Source organism: Scyliorhinus torazame, chromosome 2 (assembly GCF_047496885.1).
Source record: "Scyliorhinus torazame isolate Kashiwa2021f chromosome 2, sScyTor2.1, whole genome shotgun sequence".
Lineage (NCBI taxonomy): Eukaryota > Metazoa > Chordata > Chondrichthyes > Carcharhiniformes > Scyliorhinidae > Scyliorhinus > Scyliorhinus torazame.
This window is the reverse complement of record NC_092708.1, coordinates 115,916,742-115,929,644: the sequence shown is the minus strand read 5'-3', so window position 1 is coordinate 115,929,644 and position 12,903 is coordinate 115,916,742. Positions and strand designations below refer to the sequence as shown.

Genomic DNA, 12,903 nt, shown 5'->3' with positions numbered 1-12,903 from the left:
CCGAGGGAGTGGAGCCACAGGCGGAGCCCACAATGGCATCAACATAATACAATACAATGTAATGCAATTACAATGGTGAATGGTAGCAGTAATACATTCATCACACATACCTCTTTCTCTCCCTCAGCAGCCATGACGCCGGTTTCATGATTTTTAAAAGCACAAGTGAACCGCGCCATTGGGGACTCGACCCATCGGAGGCGGAGAATTGGGAGGCCCCAGAGAATATCGGGTCAGGCTCGCTAATGACATGCAAACAGTGTTTACTGTATATGCGTTCCAGGCTGCATTGACGCCACTGTCGAGGTGACAGAGAATTGCGATTTGTCGTCAAATCCGCACCCGCTGCAATTTTGGCATCGGACCTAGTCTCCGCCCAATCGCGTTTTGCGATTTCTGCGTTGGCCAACAGAGAATCCCGCCCTTGATCTCTGACTCAGACTGAGAGCTATTGCTGATTTAAAGCTGACACAAAAACATAAAATGACCGATTTTAATGGGCACACCTTCGTAACGCGAATCCCCTGAAATGGGCACAGTTAAACATGTTTGCCAAGGTAGCAGCCATTCCATTCGAATGGCATTTTTACAGCACTTTCTCTCGTGGGTGCCCTGAACAATAAACTGGAGCAATCAGGATTTTACAGTCTCTGATGTCACTGTTTTATTTTGATGGGGACACGCAAATATTCTTCACTGAAGAAGTCTTGAATAAACCCGAGGGCAAACTTGTCCCCGTTCTCCATCACCCCCTCCCCCCCGGCCCGGTAATTCACACACATCTTCCAGCAAAGTCTTATAATTTCCATCAGTATTAATTCCCCGGGTTTGCATTACTCTTGGTGAATTCTTTGCAGAAGGCGGAGGTTCATCAAGTTCTGGTTAATTATTAAACCCGAGGTGGAACTGTTAACCCGGAAGGCACCTGTTTTCGGCGACCAAGTGGAAAGGACAGGTAGCAGCCCGCGCTGCACTGAAACCTGTGGAGGGTCCGAATTGGGAGAGGCGCGCGCGGCGCATGGCGGGGACGCGCACCAGCCTTGACGGCGCGCTCCAGACAAACTGGGCGAAGAACAAGTTTTGTCCCAACTTCAGCAGCAATGCTTCTGTTGCATCAATTTGTTTATTTACATTTTAAATCAGCCAGGAAGCTGGCGCCAGCGGGAAGCTAACTGACCAGAAGAGGGTAAGTTGAATTTTAGAACTTGTCTTTGGTTATTTATTTTTTATGGGTGCTGTTTCCTCATTTGTCAGGTCGTTATCCTCCCAGGCCGGACTGGACGCTCCATTCAGAAAGTAAAGTTAATCAGCTGAGATGCACATTATTCTTCGAATGGTTCAAAGGAGCAGACGTTCTATATTTTAATGATATGGCATTTTGTAGTGTATCACAAGATGTCGTTTTCTTGTGCGCCTTTTCATGACAAAGCCCATGACTTTTATGAGCACTCATGGATGGGAAAGCAGGTGAGTGCACCTGTAAATTAGGGCGCAGTGCCATCGCCGGTGTGCTTACCCACCTCACCGTGCCTCGGTTTTACGACAAGCGGGCATGGCAGCAGATGGTTGCCCAACAGAGTCCCTTAAGCTGGCAATTAAGGGCCCCATCCATTTCTGCTTTGATTTAATAGGTGGTGGGGGAGGCTGGTGCTCAATATACAGGTTTAACCTTGCAGGCCTGTTAAAGAGGAGATGGGGTGCCTCTGGCTGCGCCCCCAGTGTCAATCAGTGACCCCACCCCACCATTTTGCCTCCCCATATCCACCTTCCCTGTTGAACATGCCTCTTCCCCCATCCCCCCAGCACCCACCTGGCCCTAATGAGCTCCTGATGTATCTGAATGTCTAGGTCCATTGCTGAGTGCTACGACCTTGGCCTACCAGCAGCACCAGCATTGGCCACCACTCATGCCGGTATGCAGACAACAAAAATTTGCCTCATACAAATGAAAGGATCATCAGCCGAAAAATTTAAATGAGGCGAGCCGGTTAAGTGGAGGTTGGCTCGCCTCTGACATTGTCGGATAAACTCCAATTGTTCCAACTAAGAATGAAAGTGCTTGGGACAGTGGAATGAGTGTGCTGGATGAAGGCTCCGTGTGCGTGGGGAAGTGCTTACATGAGGCTATGAAAGGCCCTACCACAAACATTTCTCCCTCCAGAATCACTCGTGGTCCAGCTGCTAGGGGGGAGGGAGGCCTCGCAATGTCTAGATAATGATGCTGGAAAACAACAATAGACATTTAGTGAGATCATTTGCAGATAATACAGTGACAATGTTCACCGGTGCAACCACTTGCAGTCAAAACTGCTTGATTTTTTTGTTGCCTAGTACTTCAAGGTGCTGCCCAGACATTTGCAGCAGGGGTGGATGCAGCCTGTGGAATTGTTTGCCCTGTTGTCTTTGATGACTTTGGTGGCTGCCCTCTGGAGACCAGAGGCCTGGAGGACCCTAGCTTACTTTGCCCCCCCCCACCCCCCCCCACCTTGTGGGCCAGATGCTCCCTCTGTGGTGATAGAGTACAAGGTTGAAGTGGTCACAGGATGAGGTGATTTAGAGGGAGTGAACAACATCTGAAAGTCCCGGGTGGATGACCCAGGGGTGTCCAGTTACTGCTCTTCCTCCCTTTGGGTGTCCAAGACCCCCAGCCTGACTCCTTAAGGGGAAGGGACACATGGAGGGACATCAACGTGCCCTATTCCCCTCTCTCATTGCACTGCCATAGGTGAGTTCATGCAATATCGATGGAGGGTAGGTTGTTTTGCACCTCCAGCAGAAATGAGTAGTTCTGCTGGACCAGGGTCTCCATGGCTTTCACCATCCTCCTTGCAGAGATCTCAGTGTGCACACATGTGGGCACCACTTCATCAGAGAACAGATGGATGGACTCCTCCGACTCGCGTACTACTCTGCTAAGTGTTTCCAACAGCTTTGCCTGATGTTGCCCTCCCTCTTGCTGACCTTGTCTTTGGCCTTGGACCTCGCAGATGCGTCTTCCCCAGCAGTCGTCTGAGAGCCAGGTAGCTCAGCTAAACCTGCCTCCTCCTGCTGCAGACATGAGTTGATTTGATGGCCACATGCTTGGAGGACACCCACGCGTGTCCTTGCTGCCGCAGTGTGGCACAGCTTAAGTTGGGGTTGTGCTGAGCTTCTGGCAGAAATGGACCTATTGGTGAGAAATTACTTGTGAAACCAGATACTGTGCCCAGGGAGGTCAAATATAGTCCAGAGAGGCTGGGAAACAGTAGGGAATCAGGAGAATGATGTCTATTGCAGAAGGCTGAATAAGACCCTAACATGCTACAGTGGGTGATAAAACCAAAAAGATTAGCGAAATAGGACAAACTGAGAACTATCTGAAGGCCAGCAGAGAAATTTTGAGATACACGGAGTCATTAGTTATATAATAATAATCTTTATTATTGTCACAAGTCGATTTACATTAACACTGCAATGAAGTTACTGTGAAAATCCCCTAGTCGCCGCACTCCAGAGCCTGTTTGGATACACTGAGGGAGAATTCAGATTCACCTAACAAGCCGGTCGTTCATCACTTGTGGGAGGAAACCGGACCACCCGGAGGAAGCCCATGCAGACATGGGGCGAACGTGCAGACTCCGCACAGTGACCCAAGCCGCAAATCGAACCTGGGACCATGGTGCTCTGAAACAACAGTGCTAACCACTGTGCTACCATGCCGCCCAATGAGGCCAAAACCAGGCCAGTAGAGTTTAGAGACCAAGGAATGGCCTATGGAATTGGAAAAGAATGAAGGGCCTGAGCCAGAGATCTACTTCTTTCAGGATTTAAATAGGCCAGAGAAAATTCCCAAACCAGCAAACAGACAGTGAGGAAGACACCTCACCCAGTTTAAAAACAAAATTATTCTGCCACGGGATGTGGGTTTCTTGCGCACTCCTACTTGCTCTTGAACTGAGTGGCTTGCAGTGGCAACATTTCAGAGGCAACTTTAGAGTAAACCACGTTAATATGGGTCTGGAGTCACATGTAGGCCAGACCAGCAGAATTTCTTCCTTTTAAATTACATTATTGAACCAGGTGGATTTTTACAATTGACAATAGCTTCATGGTAATTATTACTGATACTGACTTTTTAATTCCAGATTTTATTAATTGAATTTAAATTCTACTAGCTGCCGTGGTGGGATTTGAACACATGTCCTCAGAGCATTTGCCTGGGCCCGTGGAGTATTTGTCCAGTGATATTACCACTCTGCCACCCATTTCCCAATCTCAGCCAAAGATCCACAGGGCAGTGCAGCAGTAGCTGGTCAGCCACCCGTGGGCAGTTTGGGGACCAACCCATCTCCAATGTTACAGAAATGGGAAGCCAATACCCCCCAAAATATGCCACACCTCTGACAGCCACAAGGGATGTACAAGTGCAGCGAACACAGAATTAACCATAGAGCCATCAAAGAATCAGGTTCACAGAAAACTAATGATAAGATGGAAGGTGAGAATCCAGACCCCTCACGTGCTGGGTCGGAGAATCGCTGGCGGGCACGAGAATCCCGCCACGCCGTTCCGATGCCATGCCGCCGATTCTCCAGCGACCGGAGAATCGACGCCAATCGTGCCCGCACGGTCGCCGTGGTGCCGGTCGGGGGCTGTTGAAAATGGCCCCCACGGCGATTCTCCGCGCTCAACGGGCTGAGTGCCCACCGAGTCACGCCGGCGTGGTTTACATATCGTCCTACCCGGCGGGACCTCAGCGTTCTGGCTGCGGGGGCCGTCCTGGAGGGGGGGGGCGGGGGGATCCGACTCCGGGGGGGGTGGGGTGGGCCTCCATGGTGGCCAGGCCCACGATCGGGGGCTGCGATCGGCGGGCGGGCTCATCCCAGGTGTGGGGGGGCTATGTTCCTCTACACCGGGCCCCTGTAGGGTTCCGCCATGTTGCCCGTGGGCTGGATGGAGATGGCAACCACACGCATGCGCCGGCGCGGAGTGGGCCGTGGCGCGCAAGCGTGGACCCGCGCCGACTGTGTAGGGCCGGCTTTCGGTGCCGGAGCAGCACACAGCACTCCGGCGCCGTTCTAGCCCCCGAGGAAGAGGAGGATTACTGGGCCTGGAGGCCCGTTGATGCCGGTGTCACTCGCGCCGGTTTTGACGCCGGCATCAACACTTGGCTGCAATATTGGTGAATCCGGCCATAGACCCCCAGTGGAAGAGAACCTAAATAACAGACTTATGGATTGTGGAAGTAGCCACAAAGGTGTTAAGAACTCTGAGGACCTCACAGCAAAGCAGTCAGAATAATTTGCATACTGCCACCTCCCAAAAATAATCTTTTTTTTAATAAATATTTTATTGAAAATTTTTGGTCAACCAACACAGTACATTGTGCATCCTTTACACAACATTATAACAATACAGATAATAATGACCTTTTTTATTTAAACAAAAAAAAAACAACAACAAATAAATAAATATTAAATAACAAAAATAAAAACTAGCCCTAATTGGCAACTGCCTTGTCTCAGGCCACCCCCCCCCCCCCCCCCCCCCCAAGTCCTGGGCTGCTACTGCTGCCTTCTTTTTTCCCCCATCTATCTTTCCGCAAGATATTCGACGAACGGTTGCCACCGCCTGGTGAACCCTTGAGCCGATCCCCTTAGGACGAACTTAATCCGCTCTAACTTTATGAACCCCGCCATGTCATTTATCCAGGTCTCCACCCCCGGGGGCTTGGCTTCTTTCCACATTAGCAATATCCTGCGCCGGGCTACTAGGGACGCAAAGGCCAAAACATCGGCCTCTCTCGCCTCCTGCACTCCCGGCTCTTGTGCAACCCCAAATATAGCCAGCCCCCAGCTTGGTTCGACCCGGACTCCTACTACTTTCGAAAGCACCTTTGTCACCCCCATCCAAAACCCCTGTAGTGCCGGGCATGACCAAAACATATGGGTATGATTCGCTGGGCTTCTCGAGCACCTCGCACACCTATCCTCCACCCCAAAAAATTTACTGAGCCGTGTTCCAGTCATATGTGCCCTGTGTAATACCTTAAACTGAATCAGGCTTAGCCTGGCGCACGAGGACGACGAGTTTACCCTGTTTAGGGCATCTGCCCACAGCCCCTCCTCGATCTCCTCCCCTAGCTCTTCTTCCCATTTCCCTTTTAGTTCGTCCACCATAGTCTCCCCTTCGTCCCTCATTTCCCTATATATATCCGACACCTTACCATCCCCCACCCATTTCTTTGAGATGACTCTGTCCTGCACCTCTTGTGTCGGGAGCTGCGGGAATTCCCTCACCTGTTGCCTCGCAAAAGCCCTCAATTGCATGTACCTGAATGCATTCCCTTGGGGCAACCCATATTTCTCGGTCAGCGCTCCCAGACTCGCGAACTTCCCGTCCACAAATAGATCTTTCAGTTGCGTTATTCCTGCTTTTGCCACATTCCATATCCCCCATCCATTCCCCCCCGGGGCAAACCTATGGTTGTTTCTTATCGGGGACCCCCCCAGTGCTCCGGTCTTTCCCCTATGTCGTCTCCACTGTCCCCAAATCTTCAGTGTAGCTACCACCACCGGACTCGTGGTATAGTTCCTCGGTGAGAACGGCAATGGGGCTGTCACCATAGCCTGCAGGCTGGTCCCCCTACAGGACGCCCTCTCTAATCTCTTCCACGCCGCTCCTTCCTCCTCTCCCATCCACTTACTCACCATTGAAATATTAGCGGCCCAATAATACTCACTTAGGCTCGGTAGTGCCAGCCCCCCCCTATCCCTACTACGCTGTAAGAATCCCTTCCTCACTCTCGGAGTCTTCCCGGCCCAAACAAAACCCATGATGCTCTTTTCTATCCTTTTAAAAAAAGCCTTCGTGATCGCCACCGGGAGGCACTGAAACACAAAGAGGAATCTCGGGAGGACCACCATCTTAACCGCCTGCACCCTCCCTGCCATTGACAGTGCTACCATATCCCATCTCTTGAAATCTTCCTCCATCTGTTCCACCAACCGCGTTAAATTTAGCCTGTGCAATGTGCCCCAATTCTTAGCTATCTGGATCCCCAGGTAACGAAAGTCTCTTGTTACCTTCCTCAACGGTAGGTCTTCTATTTCTCTACTCTGCTCCCCTGGATGTACCACAAACAGCTCACTCTTCCCCATGTTCAATTTATACCCTGAAAAATCCCCAAACTCCCCAAGTATCCGCATTATTTCTGGCATCCCCTCCGCCGGATCCGCCACATATAGTAGCAGATCATCCGCATATAAAGATACCCGGTGTTCTTCTCCTCCCCTAAGTATTCCCCTCCATCTCTTGGAACCTCTCAGCGCTATCGCCAGGGGCTCAATCGCCAGTGCAAACAGTAATGGGGACAGAGGACATCCCTGCCTTGTCCCTCTATGGAGCCGAAAATATGCCGATCCCCGTCCATTCGTGACCACACTCGCCACTGGGGCCCTATACAACAGCTGCACCCATCTAACATACCCCTCTCCAAAACCAAATCTCCTCAACACCTCCCACAGATAATCCCATTCCACTCTATCAAATGCTTTCTCGGCATCCATCGCCACTACTATCTCCGTTTCACCCTCTGGTGGGGCCATCATCATTACCCCTAACAGCCTCCGTATATTCGTGTTCAGCTGTCTCCCCTTCACAAACCCAGTTTGGTCCTCATGAACCACCCCCGGGACACATTCCTCTATTCTCATTGCCATTACCTTGGCCAGGACCTTGGCATCCACATTTAGGAGGGAAATTGGTCTGTAGGACCCGCATTGTAGCGGATCCTTTTCCTTCTTTAAGAGAAGCGATATCGTTGCTTCAGACATAGTCGGGGGCAGTTGTCCCCTTTCCTTTGCCTCGTTAAAGGTCCTCGTCAGTAGCGGGGCGAGCAAGTCCAAATATTTTCTGTAAAATTCAACTGGGAATCCGTCCGGTCCCGGGGCCTTTCCCGTCTGCATGTTCCTAATTCCTTTCACCACTTCTTCTACCGTGATCTGTGCTCCCAGTCCCACCCTTTCCTCCTCTTCCACCGTGGGAATTTCCAGCCGATCCAAAAAATCCATCATTCTCTCCCTCCCATCCGGGGGTTGAGCTTCATACAATTTTTTATAAAATGTCTTGAACACTTCATTCACTCTCTCCGCTCCCCGCTCCGTCTCTCCTTCCTCGTCCCTCACTCCCCCTATTTCCCTCGCTGCTCCCCTTTTCCTCAATTGGTGTGCCAGCAATCTACTCGCCTTCTCTCCATATTCATACTGTACACCCTGCGCCTTCCTCCATTGTGCCTCTGCAGTGCCTGTAGTCAGCAAGTCAAATTCCACATGCAGCCTTTGCCTTTCCCTGTACAGTCCCTCCTCCGGTGCTTCCGCATATTGTCTGTCCACCCTCAAAAGTTCTTGCAGCAACCGCTCCCGTTCCTTACTCTCCTGCTTCCCTTTATGTGTCCTTATTGATATCAGCTCCCCCCTAACCACCGCCTTCAACGCCTCCCAGACCACTCCCACCTGAACCTCCCCATTGTCATTGAGTTCCAAGTACTTTTCAATACATCCCCTCACCCTTAGGCACACCCCCTCATCCGCCATTAGTCCCATGTCCATTCTCCAGGGTGGGCGCCCTCCTGTTTCCTCCCCTATCTCCAAGTCTACCCAGTGTGGGGCATGATCCGAAATGGCTATAGCCGTATATTCCGTTCCCCTCACCCTCGGGATCAATGCCCTACCCAACACAAAAAAGTCTATGCGCGAATAGACTTTATGGACATAGGAGAAAAACGAGAACTCCTTACTCCTAGGTCTACTGAATCTCCACGGGTCCACCCCTCCCATCTGCTCCATAAAATCCTTAAGCACCTTGGCTGCTGCCGGCCTCCTACCAGTCCTGGACTTCGACCTATCCAGCCTTGGTTCCAACACCGTGTTAAAGTCTCCCCCCATTATCAGCTTTCCTGTCTCTAGGTCCGGGATGCGTCCTAGCATTCGCCTCATAAAGTTGGCATCGTCCCAGTTCGGGGCATACACGTTTACCAAAACCACCATCTCTCCCTGTAATTTGCCACTCACCATCACGTATCTGCCCCCGTTATCCGCCACTATAGTCTTTGCCTCGAACATTACCAAAAAGAATCTTGACTTCATCCGAGGAGCTAGCTGGAATTCTGAATTTTCCCCAACTGTTAACTGCATTGAGAATTATGGGTGAGATTCTCTGATCTCTCCGCGGCATGTTTCTTGGCGCTGGAGGGGAAGTGGCTTGCTATTGGCTGGCAGCAGGATCATCTGATCTGCTCCACGCGGCAGACGTGCGCCGTTGGCAGGACCGGAAGATGCTGCCACCGTGAAAAGTTGGAAGATCTCGCCCTATATGTTTAGTAAAGTCACCTTCTCAAAACCTTTGTATACTGATACTAATAGACAGTCACCAGATAAAACGTAACTCAGAACTTTAAGAAAAGAGGAATGCAATAGATAGAAGACACTGTAACTCTGTTGAATTGCTGTGAAGTGGAGCATGTATGTATACATTTTTCTTTTGCTTCAGAAGGAAACCACTTTTTAAAAGGAAAGTCATAGTATTCGGTTTTCTCCACGGGAAGGTGCTGTGTCATGCTCAATACCAGCATGAAAATATTAAAATTGTTGAAATGGACACAGCCGCTTTTACGATGATAGACAACACATTGTGATTTGACAATATCAGCTCCAGACAGACCGGAACTCAAGCAAATGTCTAAATTAAAATATGGACAGTCACAGCCATTTGTGAAATTCACAGACCTCTCTGTTAAGGATGAACTGTGAACAAAGTACCACACATCGGTCAACACGGTTTTCTACTTCACCATAGTTATTCTGAAAGATATTCAAAAGGATAACTTAAATTGAATGGGATCATTCAGTTACAAAAACCATGGCTGGCTCAAAAGCTCAAAGTGTGAAAGGCTAAAACACAAGAGGGACTTTTGAATTCATAATTGGTCACATGATTAAGGCAGTCATGTTTGTTACCTGCTCTTTTAGAAAATAGCAGCAAAAGCTATTCAGATCAGAAATGCCACAAGAGATACCATCTGAAAACTGATCCGAAAAGGCATTGAACCAGCTGCAAATATATTATATTGCCAAGATAAAACTGATTTACCTTGAACGTGGGGGAAGGGTTCTCCCCCAACTGGTTCCTTTTCGAATTCACCTGAGAGCCAACCTCAATTCAACTTCAAGAAATCTTGCAGTTTGCTGAGAATTCTCAGCTTTGCAAGCCTTCCACTCAATTCACCCAAGAAACTACAAGCAAACTACGAAAGAGATTGGAATAATACCAGATATTGTTTCTTTCTTCACCTGTATCAAATCTTTGTGTATATGATGCTGTGTGTGATATGGTACGAATTAAGTAATGGCATGATGGGAAAACTGGTCAATGGGAAGACTGGTCAAAAGGTTTGATACAATACCAGAAAGACTGAAACTACTCATTCCAGCTCCCCAGGCCCAGGTAAAGAATGCTGCCCTAACCATTTTCAGACTAGTATGGCCGTAGGCCAACTCTGCATAACTTGAAGTCTGAAACGTGCCCACTAGTGGCCAACTATCGTTACCCAATTTATTGTTCAGCGCTGCAGATAAATTACGTTTTTGAGAAGGGTTTTCGGAACACATGAAAAATAGAGGGGAATTGCCCCCGATTTTGTCTAAACTCTGTCCCATAATGTCAATAAAATGTGCCCCTGGCAATCAAAAAAAATCCCTGGTACCAAATCAAATTGCAGGGTCCCTGACCCAAATTTAAACCTGCGAAACAAGCAAGAGGTCCCTGACCCCCTAAGGCTAACCACAATTGGGGTCCCTGACCCGCAGTACTCTACTAACAATTTAATAAGTATAATTTAGATTTGAGCACCACCACCTGTTTAGTTACTTCCGTCAAGGATGAGGGGTCGAATCACTAATCCGAGAGAGACCAAGGTTAATCTTACCTTGTGCCGGCGTCTGTCTCTTTCCTCCGGGTCTGGCTCGATCACTTCTTCAGTCCCCCACGGAATTCACTCAGGATATTGGTAACTGCTCGCTTGCGCCAAATGTCATAGTCAATATTTTCGCTTCTGTGGTAGAAAAATTCAACACACTCGTTAAGACAGAATAACAAGCATTATTGTCGAAAACAACTGCATGCAGTAATGGCTGAAACGTGAAGAGGGCAGTCAACAAAACTGCTCAGTCTTTCACAAGTTCTGTGCTTTTTGTGGAGAATTAGCTCAATATTTATACATTAACTTTATCAAGATTATGTGACAACAGTATGGTCAGGAGTTTGATCGGAAATACAAACGGAAGCACAGACCAGACCATTTTTGGTCATATCACTCATACCATTATTTAGTCCTCGGAGGGAACATTGAAAGGTCAGAATAGATTTGTTTAAATTCCTACGGCCCTGGGTTATGACGAGTTAGTTTTACCAGGAGTTGCCGAGGTCCGGTGTTTTGGAATGGCTCGACCTTCGCTGATCTATTCAGACTTCAAGTTATGCAGAGTTGGCCTACGGCCATACTAGTCTGAAAATGGTTAGGGCAGCATTCTTTACCTGGGCCTGGGGAGCTGGAATGAGTAGTTTCAGTCTTTCTGGTATTGTATCAAACCTTTTGACCAGTCTTCCCATTGACCAGTTTTCCCATCATGCCATTACTTAATTCGTACCATATCACATGTGTGTGAGACGTTGCATTTAAAACCTCCTGGGACAACTGTGTGAAAATAAATAACCCTCTTTGTTTTTAAATTCACAAAAGCTTGTTGCTGAAAATGTTTTAAATTGGGTCAAGCTGCCCTGAGGTTCAAACACACTAACCACACACATATAAAATGCTTTCACCCACAGACAATAAAAAAACACATAAACTGTCCGTGATAGTGGTGCGAAATACTATTGTGATGACTGTGAAAGTAGTGAACATTGTAAACTAAATTTTTAAAAATGGTTTTATTAGTTAATGGATTTTTTTCTAATAGTTTTGTGAAACCAGAACTTTGATCTCTGTCCAGTCACGTTTTTTGCTGCGCGATATGTTGCTCAGAAATGCAGGGTACATGAGATTTAATTCCACGGCATTTGTGAAATTAAACATTTTGTTCATTTATTAAGTTGAATTCAAAGAATATCAGCTGTGATTCAATTGATAGCACTCTCAGCCAAGCTTCAGAGGTTCTCGGTCCCACTCCAGGACTTGAACAAGAAATCAAGGCTGACACTCCAGTATATGCCTGAGGGTGTGCTGTACTGTTGGAGGTGCTGTCTTTCAGGTGAGGTGTTTCCCCCTCGGTTGTTTGTAAAAGCTCCCATGTCACAATTTTGAAGATGAGTAGGAGAATTACCCCTGTTGTTCTGCCAATATTTGGCCCTTAATTAACATTGTGCTGAATGTATGAAATTTGTATACAAATTTTGTTATATGTATCTGGTGTAGTAATGGTTAAAAGCCTGGGTTAGTGTGTGTATGTGACATCAACAGTAATATATATTTTATATATATTTTTAAATATATATATCTATATATAAAAGTCAGTCAGAGTGTGTAATTAAGAAGTCGTAAAAGTAAGATCATAATTCATTCCATCGCTCTGTATTGTTTACCTAAATAAGCTAATCGAATTTTGGTTCTAGAAAGACCGTTCTCTGGGGAGTCGATAATTAGAGACATGTTTAGCCTTCAGAAGATGCTCATAACCTAGTTAGTGAGATAAAGATGATGTAGCTAATGGGAGGAACTAGGTCTGTTCCAGGTCTCCAGGAGTGAGTAAGTCAGAAAGAATCTGCAGGTTGTTTCCTGAGGGGTCTGTTTGTCTATCTCCCTGTCTCCCTCTCCCCAAGACATAGCTACACATCCAAGTATTCCTGTGTTTGTTAAGTGGATTTTGA

General features: G+C 47.9%; 1 protein-coding gene across 1 annotated transcript in view; it reads left to right on the top strand.

The window, feature by feature from the left end:
• The first annotated feature begins 979 nt into the window (after positions 1–979).
• Positions 980–12,903, top strand: part of myo3b (myosin IIIB) — a 1,137,435-nt gene continuing 1,125,511 nt past the window's right edge. The window contains exon 1 of the mRNA XM_072475849.1: positions 980–1,186. The gene's annotated coding sequence lies outside the window, so the exon portion shown is untranslated. The remainder of the gene's footprint in view (positions 1,187–12,903) is intronic.